The sequence below is a fragment of the Mus caroli genome, chromosome 11, assembly GCF_900094665.2.
Source record: "Mus caroli chromosome 11, CAROLI_EIJ_v1.1, whole genome shotgun sequence".
Lineage (NCBI taxonomy): Eukaryota > Metazoa > Chordata > Mammalia > Rodentia > Muridae > Mus > Mus caroli.
In genome coordinates, this window is record NC_034580.1 from 24,367,557 (window position 1) to 24,383,836 (window position 16,280).

A 16,280-nucleotide genomic window follows, 5' to 3' on the forward strand; every position below is an offset into this window, starting at 1 on the left:
ATGTACTTATATCATTTCTCTAGAAAAGAAACTCTAGAAGTTCTGAAGGAGAGACACATTTCACCTTGGCCTGGACAGGAGCTCCTCCACCTGTGTGTTTACTCAAACCACTGTGGTCTGAGTAAATAGACAATGGCCATATAGCTCTGCCATGCACCCTCATCCCAGCAGGTACCTGATGCAGAATAAGGGGTCAGAAAACATTTGCTGAAGTTGTCAAAATTGGAAATAATGGAGAAAAGGAAAGTAAAGAAGAAAAGAAAAGAAAAGAAAAGAAAAGAAAAGAAAGAAAAGAAAAGAAAAGAAAAGAAAAGAAAAGAAAAGAAAAGAAAAGAAAAGAAAAGGGGAATGAGAGGGGGAGGGGAAGGGAAGAAAGGAAAGGGGAAGGGGAAGGGAAGAAAGGGGAGGGGAAGGGAAGAAAGGGGAAGGGGAAGGGAAGAAAGAAAAGGGAAAGGGGGAAAGGGAAAAGGGGAAGGGGAAAGGGGAAGGGGAAACGGAGAGGGAGAGGGAGAGGGAAAAGGGAAAAGGGAAAAGGGAAAAGGGAAAAGGGAAAAGGGAAAAGGGAAAAGGGAAAAGGGAAAAGGGAAAGGGAAAAAAAGGGAAAAGGGAAAGGAAAGGAAAGAGGAGAGAGGAGGAGAGGGGATGAGGAGAGGAGAGGGGATGAGAGGAGAGGGGATGAGGAGAGTAGGAGTGGAGGGAAGGAGGAGAACAAGAGGAGGAGGGGACAGGAGGAGGAGAGTAGGAGGGAAAGGGAAGAGAGGAGAAGGAAAGAGAGGGATCAGGCTCAAGACATTTCTTCATGGTTTTGGTTTCTTCAGTTGAAGTTTTTCAATGATCAGAGGTAAACTAGAAAGGTAATCTTATTTCTCCAGTACATGAATACAAGATCGCAGAGAAAATAAGCAATTGGGAGAGAAACCAAACCTAGAATGAACAAACAACAAAGCATTCATCTGGGTAAAAATCTATGCAGGCCTCCCAATGTCTCTTTCAACATCTTAATTCATAGGACATCCCTTGAAAAGTCAGTTTATGTAAATCACCAGTTTCACATACATAGAGATGACCTGTGTCCTTTAACAAAAGGAACATATAAGAAGAAGAGATGTAAGGTCCTACAAATATCTGGGCCACTGCATCACACTCCACAAACCTTCCTGCAGCTGACTTCCACAAAGTCCTCAGTTGAGCAGACCTTACCAGAGGCTTGGATTCAGGACTAAGAACCACAAGGTAATCAGGACAGACCCATAGCACAAAAGAAATCACCCAGCAGAGCTTTTGTGTGGCAAATGAGGGAAAATCTGAGCCTGAATTCTGACTGTTTAATTTACCCAATTCTGTTTAGATGTAATGTGACAGAGATTAAGTAGCACTGGTTTCATCGGCTATACATGCATTGTTAACTGTTCCTGGTGCTGATAGAACCACAAATACAGTATCCTGTTACCTGCAAAGTATGCCAGATTAATTTTGTTCTCCAAATTCCACCCTTTGTTGAATTAAGAGCAAATTTAATATAAAGTCATAAAATTAAAAGTGAGCATATATAGGTCTTAGATTTGCCCTGTGTTCTTAATGCAGTGTCCTTGTTTCTTGGGGTGGAAGTTTTGAAAGCATCACCTCATAAGAAAGTAATTTTGAGATTTTAGAAATAAAGCACTCTTGGCTAGTGTCCAGGAATCATTGTCACTTTAAAACAAATTGCTGATTGTGACAAAGATATATTAACTCCTATGTGCTTTAGTGATGATGATTTTGTCTCCAACATTTAAGACCTACCCTGAGATATGCTCACATTTTAGCTAGCTCTTGAGGACTGTGAGACATACTGTTTTGACAGTGATCTAAAGCACACTTAATACAAATAAGGCAAAATTGCACATTATTGCCACCCAGAGTAAACCTACGTAAATCTCTCTCCCCCCCCTTTTTTTTTCTATCATATATATATTATTTACTCAGGTGACATTATTTTCTCTTCTTTATTCCTGTTTGAACAAGGAAATTTTAACAACATTTCCTTCTATTCCTGGAATTAGTAGTGAGCAATCAGAATGGCCTGAAAATGATATTACAAACCATTGCCCTTTTTATATGACATCTTATTTCCCAAATCCAAAGCCCTTTACAACTGGATCTTTTTGAATTTTGAGACAAGGTCTATTGGAAACATTCAAATAGAGGGTAAAAGATGTCAAAATACATGCCTGTGGGTGTGTGCTTATGATTAGCACAGCTCAAATATGCCTGCTTATTATTTAATTTAGACAAAACTATGGTGGGGATATTTTTTGTTAGGTTTGTTTTTTTCTTTTTTCTGTCTCACAAAAACCAAGTGTTCTCTAGCAATGAGGCAGCGGAAAAAATCAATACTTGCCATGTACCATGTAACCAATAGAATAAGGGGAATGATTTATGTATGGATGGATGCAGCTTGAATCAGCTGGGGTCTCATACAGGGAGCAAGAAAAAGAGAGGAGATGGAGCGGAAGAAGGGAGGAAGAGAGAGAAGGGCCAGGCAAGCTCAACTGCAGAAATTATTTTTAAAGTGTGTCCAGATATTTTGTTTTCTTTTTTTCCTCCTGCAGCAATAATGCCCATCTCTGGCTCTGCAGGACATAGGAGAACCTGCAATTTGTGGACTATATGATGGCTCAGCTTTCCCCTCCTTACCTCAGTCTTGATTCCATGTTCATATAAAGGTGTTCTGAGAAAGGGAGAATGATGCATGACCTGCAGCCCTTCAGCTTTCCAGGCGTCTGTCTCCACCCTACGCAAGCCTAGTAATGGGTTGACAAGCACTGGTTGACAGCAAATCAGGCCATCAACAGGATTTTACACACACACACACACACACACACACACACACACACACAGAGCACCGGTTCCTGAGGAGACCAGCGGCAAGGGCTTGCACAGGAAAACTACTCTATACCTCATGAGTTCCTGCTGGAAATAGAGTTTGATTAACTGGAAATCCAGGGAGCTGCGGCATTTAAAGGTATTTAATCCTCAAGGTAACTTTTCAAGGGGTTGATGCCCTCACCAAAAGCTGAGCTTGAAGTATAGTTTTAAGCCTACAATGGGAGGGCCCTACTTTATAGCTGGGTATGTGTCCTATTGTATGCTGAATTCTAGTTATGTTTTATGCTGGGTTCTTTATTTTTATTTTTTATTTTTTTGGTTTAAGATATCACTGCAATTTTTTAATGAAAAATAATTTCTCTAAACTCCTACTTTCTACATCAAACTCAGAATGAATCATGTAAAATTATCTTAGAGACAGATTTGATCATTTCTTTGGAAGAGATTAATTTTAAAGATGTATTTATATAAATCTAAGTTCATTTTTCTGGTTATTCTATATATATAAAATGTATGAGAAAATGTAGGAAGCTTGACAGTACCCTGTTTGCATCAGTCAGTTGAAAAAGGCTGACTTGTGTCCTTTTCTGAGGGAAGCAGACGCTAAATGAATGTTCCTATATTTTTATGTCCTTTAACTCAGACACAGTATTAATGTCAAACTTGGGCAGTCCAGTACAATAGCCTGTATTCTGTATGTGATTCACTGCTCTGCATATAATACACAGCAAATGTGTCAGAATAATGTCATGTAGTTATGACTCTCTTAATTTAAAGTCAGTATTGTTAATATTTAACCTCTATAAAGATAACTTCCATCTTCAGTTGACAAATATATTAATATTAACTCTCTTGATAAAATGCCATTAATTTAAAAATAGGTATACCTACATGATACAAATTATTTTTAATCTCAATATCAAAATTCCATGCTGTTTTAAATATATATATATATATATATATACATATATATGTATATGTATATACATATATATTCATGGTATAGTAGATGACAATTTTTAGTGATTTTCTTTATGTATATTTATTTACTAAATTTAATAAATTATATCGATATAGTCCTATTTATTCTGCAGAGCTGTGCATTTATTTAGTAGTTGGGTTTGCTTGCATAGGATTGGAAATGAAGTGCAGATATTAAGAGAACAGTAAGAACTATTTTCAGTGGCAAGATGGGTCCTAGTCTTTTAAGTGACTGTTCATATTTATACCATTTTATAGATGTCATTGAAGATTGTTAAGTTTTAACTTTATTATTATAAATGATCTACCCTCCTTATAAAGTTTTTGGGGGAAGATTTCTGTGCAAACCAAGGAAGTTCATCTAATTTCTCTCCTTCAAGTAAAATTAAGAAGAACAACAAAAAACATAGTACAGAAGTAAGGCATACATAATAAATTATCTTTCAATAATTATAATTAAGACTGTTTCCTTGAACATGCAAAAATGAGCCTACTCTCTTGGTGTAAGCAAAGCCTAACAACTGCTGATCTTGACCATGCCTGCCCCACTTGTGTTGTCCCCTAACAGGTAAAACAATGGGACCTTACTTTTGGATCTTTTGCCTCATCCAAGCTGCCTGGGTGACAGATAATGAGAAAACCTGGAGACATCCAAATGGAGTGGAGACTGTGAAGCTCAGAGCTGAGGGAGCCTCAGCCAGAGGAGTGTCACTACAAGCAGGTACGCACTTAGCAGAAAACTCTCTGGAAATTAAAGAGCACAGGCACCTGCAAGGTGATGCTGAAATGTGAGGTGAGCAAGTACATCCGGAAGGCTGCAGCATTAACAGAGATGGGTTGCTGCAGTTAAGGAAAACTGTTACCTGTCGCAGAGAAAAAGACAAAGAGCCCGCCAATAGTCACAGAGTGCTCAATGAGCCCAGCTAGATAGAGAATATTATTTGAAGTGGGCCTCACAAACACAGGAACCTAGCGTGTTAACAGGCAGAATCCTGGACTCACAATAGGAAGAACACACAAAACTACTAACTATAGGCAAGGAACAGATCTATAAACAGTCCCTTGAAGAACTAGATTTCAACACTGGTAACAGAGTCTCTCTGAAAGGCCTTTTGTCTAAAAAGTTTATTTGTGTTTACACAACTTTTCTGGGTTCTAATGAAAGCCAATACTCCTTTGCCCCCAATGTGAGATTAATTCCCTGTAAACATCCTGAGTTAAGGTTCACAATGAAACTCATGTGACCATCTTCTACTGTGACATAAAAGCAAGTCTCTTGGTAAGCAAGGGTCTTTAGCAAACACCTGCTATACTTTATTTGCCATTATTGGTGGTTAAAATTTCGCTGATGAAATGTCCATTACAGAGAAAAGTCGATATCTGAGCTTAGCCTCCTGCTTTGTTTTAATACCACAAATTACTTTGAAACCAATCAGATAAATAACTACTTAGGAAGTAGAAAGAACGAGTTCCATTTTGTTATTCTAGCAGCCACTAAAACCAAGATAAGATAATATCTGTTTCCTCTTCCTAAAAAATCAATTAATCCATTTAATAAGAATTAACAAAGGAATTGATCTTAAAAGTTGAAATTTTAAATCTAATTTCATGAATGCATCAGGAATAAGGTTAAAGACATGTTAATGCTAAAAACAAAAATAGTATTAGCTCTATAGAAGAGATAAAGTGCTCAGACCTGAGAGAAAACTAGTAAGCTTCCCAGAAAAGAACTGATTCTTGCTCATTCCATTTTTTTTCTCCAATTATTTTGGCACAGGTAGAGCATCTTGAATTAGCCCAGTTCAATCTGAGCAAAATTGGATGCCAAATTTCTATTTTCAAATCTAAACTTATTCACTAAAAGCACACAGAGCTTGGATTCCATTTAGCAGAAAAGCTAAACAAAAGCAAGTGTTGATCCATGACTGTTCCCTGTCACACTGTTAGAGCAGTCACCTGGATATCAAAATCTTGCCAAGGCACAAAGGCACAGACACATTCGACTGAAATACTAAAAGGTGCCGAAGCGAAGCCACACTTCAGCTGGTGCTCCTAGTGGAGTGAGCTTCCTTAGCCCCTGTCCTGCTCTTTGCATTTGCATCTTATAGATTATGGGAAGATATAGATCCATTTGCCTCTCGCAAAGCTGTCCAACTCTGGTCACAACCTCAAATGGTTTTACTGTATGGGTTGTCTCATTTACTCAAGCAGATTTTATTTTCTTTACGATCTAAATGAGAACACATCCACCCTTCACACCCCTAGGGAATGATCCAAAAGATGGGAGGATCCTAATAAAACAATTAATTATGATAAATTTCTGAATTTTACTCCTTCATCCAGGGCTATTTCCATGGCAACATCCTCTCTTTCTATTGTTGGGTTGTTGCTCATTAACACAGCAGGTTAAGCCCAGGGCAGCCAGGGCAGGCTGATGGTCAGCTTTTATTTTCTCTGGCCCTTCAACAAAGGTTAGTTGAGGTCACTAGGAGCCAAAGGGTAATTACTTTTCCTCCTCAGGGTTAAAGGGACACAGATTGCTATTGGGACAACTGTATGGATGACCTTCAGCTTTTAATGTTTAATCTTCCCTGCTTTCATCAGACAGAGAAGTATGACACAGCAATCATGATGCTTCCTCTATAACTAAAATGCAGAATAGAAAGCCAAATGTCTCCTCTGAAGCTAACAGAAATTAGCATAAAAATGTCCTTTCAATCAACTTGGATAAGCCAATGCACAGAATGTTTGGAATAAAGAAAAGACAAATCATGTCAGGAAGATACAGTGGGGGAGCAGCTTTTCCTCTTCTACTCATCTGTTGTTGACAATCTTCCAGGCTTTTTCCTGAAAGCATGTTAAGGCTGAGAAATATAAGCTTTCTTCCTCCATTGGGAGCTCTGTTCTTCCCCTTTAAACGCCAATCTTTTCCCTATAGTGGACTAAGAATAAATCAGATTAAATGAGTTTTCTCTAATCTCTTTTCAATTCTTAAAGAAGATCAGTCTTTAAAATAATTAGGAGAGGGGTGTCTTTTCAAAGTCAAATCTCAAAACATTTTCCCCTATTATTTGAAGTAGCATTTTCAGATGAGACACATATATTTTATCTGAAATTTCAGAGCATAAGTTCTATAGACTCCAAAAATGGAGACAGACACCAGATTGAATGTGTCTGTCATTTCTCAATCACCTAGAAAAGTATTTCCAGGTTCCTGGCCATGATGCTTACTTATGGCTTATATCAAGAGATACACAGAGGAAGGCTAGTGTTCCTTCTAGAACACTAGGCCAAGGTCACCTTGAAAGGGCTCGTGACCCAAAGTCTTAATGAAAAAGAAGCATCCAGAGAACCAAAAGCAGACCCTCTTTTCATCTAGAGAGAGGGGAAACATCACTTCTGCCCATTTTCTAAGATTCAGCTGAGTGTAAGTTGAGAGATGTATGATTTCCCTCCAGGCCTCTTTATGCAGTAATCAGGCTTGTTCTAGCTCTCACCATATCTCTCTATGAAGTTATCTCTCTGCTCAGACACCTGCTAGGAAACCCCCAGATGTACCTTCCAAGGCTTCCTGACCAGACTGCCTGCTCCATCAGCTTCTGCCTCTGTCTTGACCTGTATGTTCTCAACTTCCTGTCTCAGCTTCTCTGCCCTGCCAAAAAGACTTCAAGTGCCCTGTGTGTTTTTTTTCCCTCTCCTGGTTAACGCTACTCCCAATTAATAGAAATTCTCTCTTACAGCTCCTCGTCCTCTAAAAGAGTGGCTTATAATGTTCTCTCAGGAATTTCTCCACATTTTATTCTGTGTTATGACACATCTGAACAAATTTGATGAAAGCCTTACACATAATGCACATAATATCATGTACACAATGCTCTGAAAACTTCACCTAAATATCTGAAACCCATAAAATAGAAACTTTTAAGCAACGATGCCTTAAATTATTCTCATTCAGAAATTCATTGACCTCTTACAAAAAATTATATTAGTACTCCTTGCATAGCTATCCTTGGTAGTAATCCTGAAAATCTCTTTTCTCACTTTATTTTCTCTTGTCCCTTCAACATTTCTGTAAAGTCTTTGAAGTTATCACTCTTGAAAGCACAACTTTGGCCTCATCATGCTCCAGGCTCCCACATTTTTGTCCTTCCTGCTGCCAGTAACCAATTCACTGCTGCTGTTGATAATGCTAATTATGGCTATGTTCAAAGATATCATTTTAGAAGCAAGTCTTGGGTCTTCAACACCTATGGAGTAAAGAAAAGGACAGAGATGTTGGGTCTGGTATTTAGAAAGGAGTATAGGAACTAAGGAAGCAAATATCACCATCTAGTATGCTAGTTGGTTAAAAACTACCCAGTGAGGGACTGGAGAGATGGCTCAGTGGGTAAGAGCACTGACTCCTCTTCCAGAGGTCCTGAGTTCAATTCCCAGCAACCACATGGTGGCTCACAACCATCTGTAATGGGATCCAATGACCTCTTCTAGTGTGTCTCACATACATAAAATAAATAAAACCTTTAAAAAAATACCCAGTGAGAAGGGAAAGAACAAGACCCATTACCATGCAAGGCTAGCTGTCAATCGTGACTGATTTAGGAAAGAAAAGCTCTTTGCTCAATTATGGACTAAAGCCACAAGGATCAGTGTGTTCTCTGCTCTGCTTGGGGCATTTGATCACTGCACTCCTGTCCACACTGTTACTGACGTGCGGTAGTTATTTGGGGCTTCAGGAAGTGAGATGGGCTCAAGGAAGGTAAATTTTAAGAAGGGTTTTGAAATCAATCAGCCAAATCTGCTACTAAAGATGCCTGACTGATGTACAAGCTACACATCCCCAGCATCTCAGGCATTGTGTGAGGGAGATACTTAGGTTCATCACCTTCTTGGCTGCTGTGAGGTTGCCATTTGAATACTCTCTAAGCCAGGAACAAATCATAAGAAAATCACACCAGATGTTTTAGGTCAAAGTTTCAGCCCACAGAAAACTTCACACATTTTCATATTTCACTTATTTCAAAGCAAACACAAGCATTTTGCTTTACAAGAAATGCAAGCATTTCTTAGCTGTTTCTTGCTAGTTTTGGGAGTCCTGTTTTCTCTTACACACCAGTGTCCCTAAATCTTGGTCTATAGTGGGCATTTCTCTTTTCCATTTTGGAAAAAAAAAATGTTACCAGAAGGTAAAGCCTATAGGGATTTTCACAATCAGTTTTCTATTTTTTTGTGCCAGAAAAAGCTGTGACCTGCAATTCTGCAGATTGCCGGGCACATACATGGAATATAAGGCTGTGTCCTTCTAGGAGGCTTTCCCAGGAGGTATTTAGTAGTTCTATAACCTGATAGGGAAGTGGCTGTTTTAAGGCACCAAGTTCTGGTGCCAAGTGAACAATGAGTGTTCAGTGCCCAGTATTTTTGGGGGTAAGATGAAATTCTCAGCCCTATCAGGGCCAAACTGAGCTAGACTTGGGAAGAAAATCATTTGACACCATATGGAGATTTTCACAACTGTACCAAATTCAGATTTCCCAACCTTAGCTCAGATGTGCTGATTCTGTATCTCCAGAAATCTGTTTCTGACACCCTGCTAGGTGTTGCCAATATTCCTTGACTGTAAACTCATTGGGCAATGAATTTCATGTCATAAACTGATTTATGCCTCTAACATGGATTGGCACCCTTCTCTTTGCTAAATATTTTCTCACCTTTCCAGATATATTTGTTTTCTAGATATTAATTGGTCTCCCTTCTGGTGTTTTACCTGGTTTTGGTATAGAACTTTGGCTTGTGTGAAACATGAGCTTTTGTCACAGACCCCTCCCCATGTTTACTGCTGTTGCCCTACTACTGGCACAGGGAACTTGTCTTGCACCTCACCTATCATCTGTATCCAAAGAAGCAGTTTCCACAATTTCCAAAGTCACATTTCTCAGCCAATCTTCACCTGACCTCAGGTCTTCTCTGATTGTAAATAAACTAACAGATTTCTTTTTTAAATTTTTTTTTTAAATTTATATGTAAGTACACTGTACCTCAGATACTCCAGAAGAGGCCATCAGATTTCATTACGGATGGTTGTGAGCCACCATGTGGTTGCTGGGATTTGAACTCGGGACCTTCAGAAGAGCAGTCGGCACTCTTAACCACTGAGCCATCTCGCCAGCCCCGCTAACAGAGTTCTAAAACGCATAAGGAAACATCATTTCTTATATAAGAAGCTCATGCTATTAGGAGACAATAAACTTAGTACAGTGAAGTACACAGATCACAGGGGCAGACAGACAGACTAGATTCAGGTGTCACATACACAGCAGCAGAGGGGGGCGGGGAGACACAGAGACACACACCTTAGGGCTGTTAGACAATCTGGGTGATAAAACACACCACACAACAAACATTGAAGAGCTAATCATAGTACCCAGAGCATAGTAAGACCTGGATAAGTTAATCATATGGGACCCACATTATAGACACTCAGCACAGGTTGGAAGTCCAACCCAAAAGCTTTCTTGTTGGTTGTTTTTGGGAAAACTAATCTCACATTGAGGCTCAGTTTCATCATTTCTAAGTAGGAATTCACATTGCATTTTAGGATGCTGTAAGGTTTAGATAAAGACATGTAAATTCCTAGCACTGTGCCTGAAGATATTTATTGTTTTAGTTTTTTTAGTTTCCACGTGGTTCACACAAACCAAAGTTCTATGTTAAAAGGAGGCAAAACATTAGAAGGGAGACAGATTGGTATCTAGAAAGTACAGATGTTTCTGAAAAGGTAAAAAAAATAATTAATGAAGGGAAGGGTACTTGTTTATTTTAGAGACATGAATCAGCTTATAACATGAAATTCACTGCCCAGTGTGCTCTAAAGCCAAGGCACAGTGGCAACACCTAGCAGGGTGTTAGAAACAGATTCAGGGAGATACAGAATCAGCACATCTGAGCCAAGATTGAGAAATCTGTATTTGGAACAGTTGTGAAAAATCTCCATATTTAGTTATTTAATTTAGTGATATAGATACATTACCATTGTTTCAACTTAGAATTCTGCAACTGACATTTGAGATATATTATCAGAGAAATACCAAGTGTTCTCTCCTCTCTGGTATGGCTCATGTCAAAGGAAGACAAGTGTCAATTTGAAACTTCTCTGAGAAAAGCAACATTGGTTAGCTCTAATTATATGCCTCATTTCATGAAGAAATTGCTATGAGTCAGTAGAGTAAGATTTCTTATGAGTAGAGCATGAAATAATTAAAATGGGGCTTTCTACTCGGTCATGTACACAGTCTGGGCTGGGAGGAGGTAGTATGCCATTTCACATTTTATACCTGGCAATGGAAATGCATTGCTTATAGTAGAAAGCTGGAGTCTTTCTCAGTCAGGTGAGCAGGCTTCGAAAGTTTCAGCTTGCTCTTAAACCTCTGCCTCCTTCTTTTGTGCAGCTCTGCCCCTGCTTAGACAGCAGTTCTGACCTAGTACAAAACACTGCAAAGTCAACATTCCAAGACAAGAGTCTCCTCTTCTCCTCCCCACATTGGAGCCAGAACCAAAGCCCTATCTTGCACTCCAGACTCAGTAGTTTCTTGAAGACCCTCTTACAACTTTAAGCTTCTGAACAGAGTGACAAATGTCACAGCTGCCCTTCTTACTCAGAGCAATCTGAAAACCCATCCACAGATGGTTCCCAGGTTTTAGGAGTCTGCATACTCGTGATTTTTTAATAGTGGAACTTAAAATATGACAATAGCTTGTTTTTCCTTGTAAAGAGGGTTTGGTTTTAGACATTTAAGCCTTGGGGGGGGTCTTCAAACTGTTATTTATTATCTATTTCATTCAATAAAAGGCACTAAATTATTAAGATGTAGAAACACAAATCAGAGCTGGGAAAGCTTCCCATACACTCATGTGTGAATGCATATGCAGGTATGTGCAGGCATGTACAGGTGTGTACACACATGCACACGCATGCATACACACAAAGAGCAAAATCTCATGCTATAATTTTACCATTAAAGGGCAAGATATTACCCTGGAAATCCCAGTATCCACAAATGTGCATGCTGGCATGTCTGTACCCTCAAGCATCTTCCTTCCATGGGGGTAGCACAGCCTACTTCAGGTCTTGAATCTTCTAGCTACTTGCTCTTCTTAGCCTCTGTCAGGTTTGAAGGGGAAAGCCCTCACTGGAGTCTCTTGTCAGAGAGTATGGAATTCTCACATCCTGTCTGAGGCTGTACCTTCTAGGATCCTTGATATTGAATGTTCCATATTGCCCCGGCCATTACATCAAGCCCAACTCTGTACATCCCAACCACCCTCACTTCAGCTGAATAAGCATTTGGCATCTTGCTGCACCAATAGAATTTTCTTCAGTTACAATTTAAACTCTCTTTTGTTCTCTGTCAATCAGTGACCCTTACTGAGTTTCTATATTGTACTAGGTGCATGGAAAACAAGCATGAAGAAATGCAGTCTATCCTCAAAGCAGTTATCAACAATTTATTTCTCCTTGGAGACCTGAAGTACCCCATGTAATTTTCCCAGTGAGCCAGAGACCTAAACCAAAGGCAAGTGATAAAAAGCAAACACAGAAACTAAAACTGATGCAGAGTCAAGGGCTCCCAAGGATCTTTGCAATGTGTAATCTGCATGCAAGGACATGTTGTACCCATGTTCTCCTATGGCTCTTCCATCTTCCTGCACAAATGTGACTTCCCCTTCCTCAATGTTGCTTGAATAATTTGCACATATCATCTCTCATTTAAAACTTTTCAACAACCATAAATCATGCTTACCAAATCAACAAGAGGCAGAGAGAAGGAGTAGGAATATATCTACCATAGAGGGATAGCAGATAAATTCCTACCTGCCCTGCCACCAAACTAATAATGCCTGGAGCAAATCAGCTCACCCCTCCAGACCACAGCCTTCTCTTTAGAAAAACAAGCCAGTTGAAGTAACCCTGTCAGTACATGTGGTACACACTGCATGCGCATGTGTTCTCTTAAACATTAGAACTCTATGAAATTTCAAGCATCTTGGCTCATTTCATAGAAAAAGAAACTGAGGCACTGAGCAATAAAACAGATTTGGTCCAAGTTCTGTAACAAGCAAGGAGAGGAGAATTAAAATACACACATTCTCTTTTGAGCACCTCCTCCATTGATCTCAGAGCTAGGCCATCCCCCAGTAGATGAGATATACTGGCACTAATGACCTCCTTGGTGCTCATTTTATTCAGGTCTGGATGTGTAGAATGACTGCTGAGAGCTCATATCACATAGACTTTAGATCAGCTCAGCAAAGAGCTTACAGAAAGAAAACTACAAATCAGGATTTCATCATCCTGAGACTAAAATAAACATCCTCCAAATGTTTTCTCAGGTACTTTAGAGAACAGCTGCATCCTGTGGAAACAGAGAAGGAAACAGCAGCATCCATTAGAAAGCAACACTGGGAGTCAAGACCTGACAATATCCAAATAAAAGCTCAGAATATGGCTTATTCTCCAGATCAAGGCCATAACGTAGTGCTCTCACCCCCATCACCAAACCAGGTCTCATATTCTCTAGAACTTTTCCTTTGATTTAGCAGGGATCCACTAAATCCATAGGAGTGACAGAAAAGAGCCCTACCTTCCCTTGGCATTCTTTCTCTGAGCACCTTGGTGGATATTGGGTCTCTTGTAACAAGACTATAATGTCTTGCTGCAATTGAGGTCATGGCCTTGCACAGCCCTTGAAGCACAGGTGTTTGTGGGCTGGGGCTTGCTATATGATGAACTACATCTCTAGCCAACTAAAGAGTAATCTCATCTGACAGCATCTGCTAGCATCTCCTCCTGCTTCCTCTGCCACAACAAATAGCAGAACCATTGCTTCAAGTGCCACCTGTAATATCCTAGTCCATGAAGCAGTTGCTTCTTGCTGGGACACACGGTGCTTTCCCATCGAGCCCTGCCCCCACCCTACCCTCCTTCTGGCACAGGCTTCTGAGCCTTCTGGCTCTGCTGTCATCTGTTCCAGGATGCCTTTCCTGTCCCTGATCAACACGAACAGCTTTTCTCAGGGTCCACAGGGAATTTCCTGTGCTTTCCTCACAATTCTGCTCTTCAATGTGGTTTCTCCACATCTGGTCTGTGTTTTCCTCTTCAAAGAGCTTAGAGCAGTGCCTGTCCCCAATAAATATCTGCTTGATTTTTCAAATAGCCTTCCTCCAACCATTAGAAGAATACAGTCTATAAATATACAAAATAAAAGTAGGGAATCCTTTGACTTTTATTTTTTTTCACTCTCAAATTGTTCAGTTGTGAAAAAAAAAACCTACTTTAAAATAAATTCTTGACTGAGAGAGATGATGAGAAAGGTGAGAAAAGGCTTGCTGTAACAATTATGTACACAGCCTGTCTCGAGTTTCTGAGTACATACATGCCAAGCCGAGACCTGCTAATTGGACCTCCAGCACATCAAGGTCCTTGCTGCACAGCTGCTGTTTACCCCAGCTCCAGAAGAATATGAGCAAAGTAGCCAACACCAGAAGGCATCCATGCTCTATTGGGCATTTCATCACCCTTGCCAAGATAGAGGTGCAACAAAGGCAAGAGCAGCTGGTGTGTTTTGTCACCCACCACTCCACACATACCTCTAACTTCAGTAGAAAACCAAGAGTGTTATTCAGAATTTTGACAGAGAGAGATGTTTAAACAATTCTGATGGAAAAGGTAAACTTTTCCTCTAGAGACATCAAAGTTGGTAAATGTGAAAATTCTCCCAGGATTTTCATGCCTCAGAATTTCTCTTACAAATACCCTGTGTGCTAGTGTGAGGTGTCTGAAAACCATTAATAGTGTGGACATTGTTTTTGACAGCCAGATGTATAGGTCTACAGGGGAGGAACTAGGGGAAATTGTGTGAGGCATTACTGTGAAGATTAAGTCCTGGGAGCATGGAGCCTGAGGGTGTCCTGCTGCATACAGGTGAATACAGGCTATCTTTGGACTTACGAATGACCTGCCAGAAAACTTTGATTAGTGTTCACTTGATCAAGGCAGGAGTTACTGAATGGCAAAGGGACCTCCTTCACCACAAAACACGGAGAACTTTAGCAAAGGATCACCTTCTAACAAGTGGATAGACGTTTTGTTCCCTAATTCATCTTTCTTGGATTTTTAATGTTATATATACCATATTTTTGTTCCTGTACTGTGCCATTCAGTAAGCCTTGGATGTCGGGGGAACTGAATGGAGCTCAAGCACTGAGCCCTTAATAAGGATGAAGGTCACAAATGTGACTGTGTTGAGAATCAACAGAGCATTGCCTTTCTCACATGTTTCTTTACCCAATAGGAGCTTATACCTTGCAGGTTCCAAAGCTAGAAGGCCCAAGGTGACACTGAAAATCACAGCTCCCTGAGAGCACCAGCGCAGGGAATGGAGGGACAATTGCAGAAAGACAGTTTCATTCCATAAAATGTCAAATTGCACAGTAGTAACTATAGCAGCAATAGCTAGAAGATGTGAATAAGAATGGGACTTTCTCTAGTCCACTTTCCTAAAGCAGACTTCTGGAAGGAGTACCCCATTGTCCATCCATCTTTGACAGACAAACACAGGGGACTGAATTGCATATTCCTTCCCCTGAGTTCATTTTCCAAGCATTATAATCAATTGGACACTAGTTATCAATTTATACACCTTCCTTTTGTCTCAACATATTCTAAGGCACTACGTAATGGTTGTAGTTAGGAGCATCCTTTAGGTTGTGTATAAGAGGGCTAACGATACATTAGCATGACCACTATCAATCAGAAAATTGCAGGTCAGCTCCTTGAATGATATGTTGCTGAGCACATTAAATTCTTGAACTCAGCAAAAATATGTAAACACTTTTACTCCTGAAATTATGGTTTAGGAGGGTGGAGTAAATGGACAGTAAGGAGGATGATCAATTTAGAATGGTTTAAATGGAACAATAATGGATTGCTACTTTTTCATCTTATCTAGTGTAGAAACTAAGTGCCCATGCTATCATTTTAGTATGAAGGAGATGGTGATGAGTAAGAAATCAAAAATAACTTTCTCGGCTTCTGCTTATGTGGCAGTGCTTAAGCACCTGCGACACACACAGTGCCTTGACAGGGAGCCAATAGATATTTACCAACTGATAGCACTGGAACAGAGTGAAGAACGAATCGTTCTTTCTTCTGGACATCAGAGACTTCACTTTCCATCTAATCTTATGCAACTCGGGGCACTGGTTACCATAGATTCCAAAGTTTATTATTAACCTCCCATGTAGTACTCCTTGGTGACTCTCCATGACACTACTCTCCACACCAAATAGAATACACATCCCTCTATACTCTAGAGTCTATAGTTTCTATAAGATGAGATCAAGAAAGCCCTGCACTGAGAACTAATCACATCCTCTAT

General features: G+C 39.8%; 1 long non-coding RNA gene across 1 annotated transcript; it reads left to right on the forward strand.

Annotated features, from left to right (window-relative positions):
* The first annotated feature begins 2,460 nt into the window (after positions 1-2,460).
* LOC110304257 lies at positions 2,461-14,122 on the forward strand. The gene is made up of 3 exons (XR_002379042.1): positions 2,461-3,004; positions 4,418-4,570; positions 13,234-14,122. It is a non-coding gene; the product is annotated as an uncharacterized LOC110304257 (long non-coding RNA).
* Positions 14,123-16,280: the final 2,158 nt, after the last annotated feature.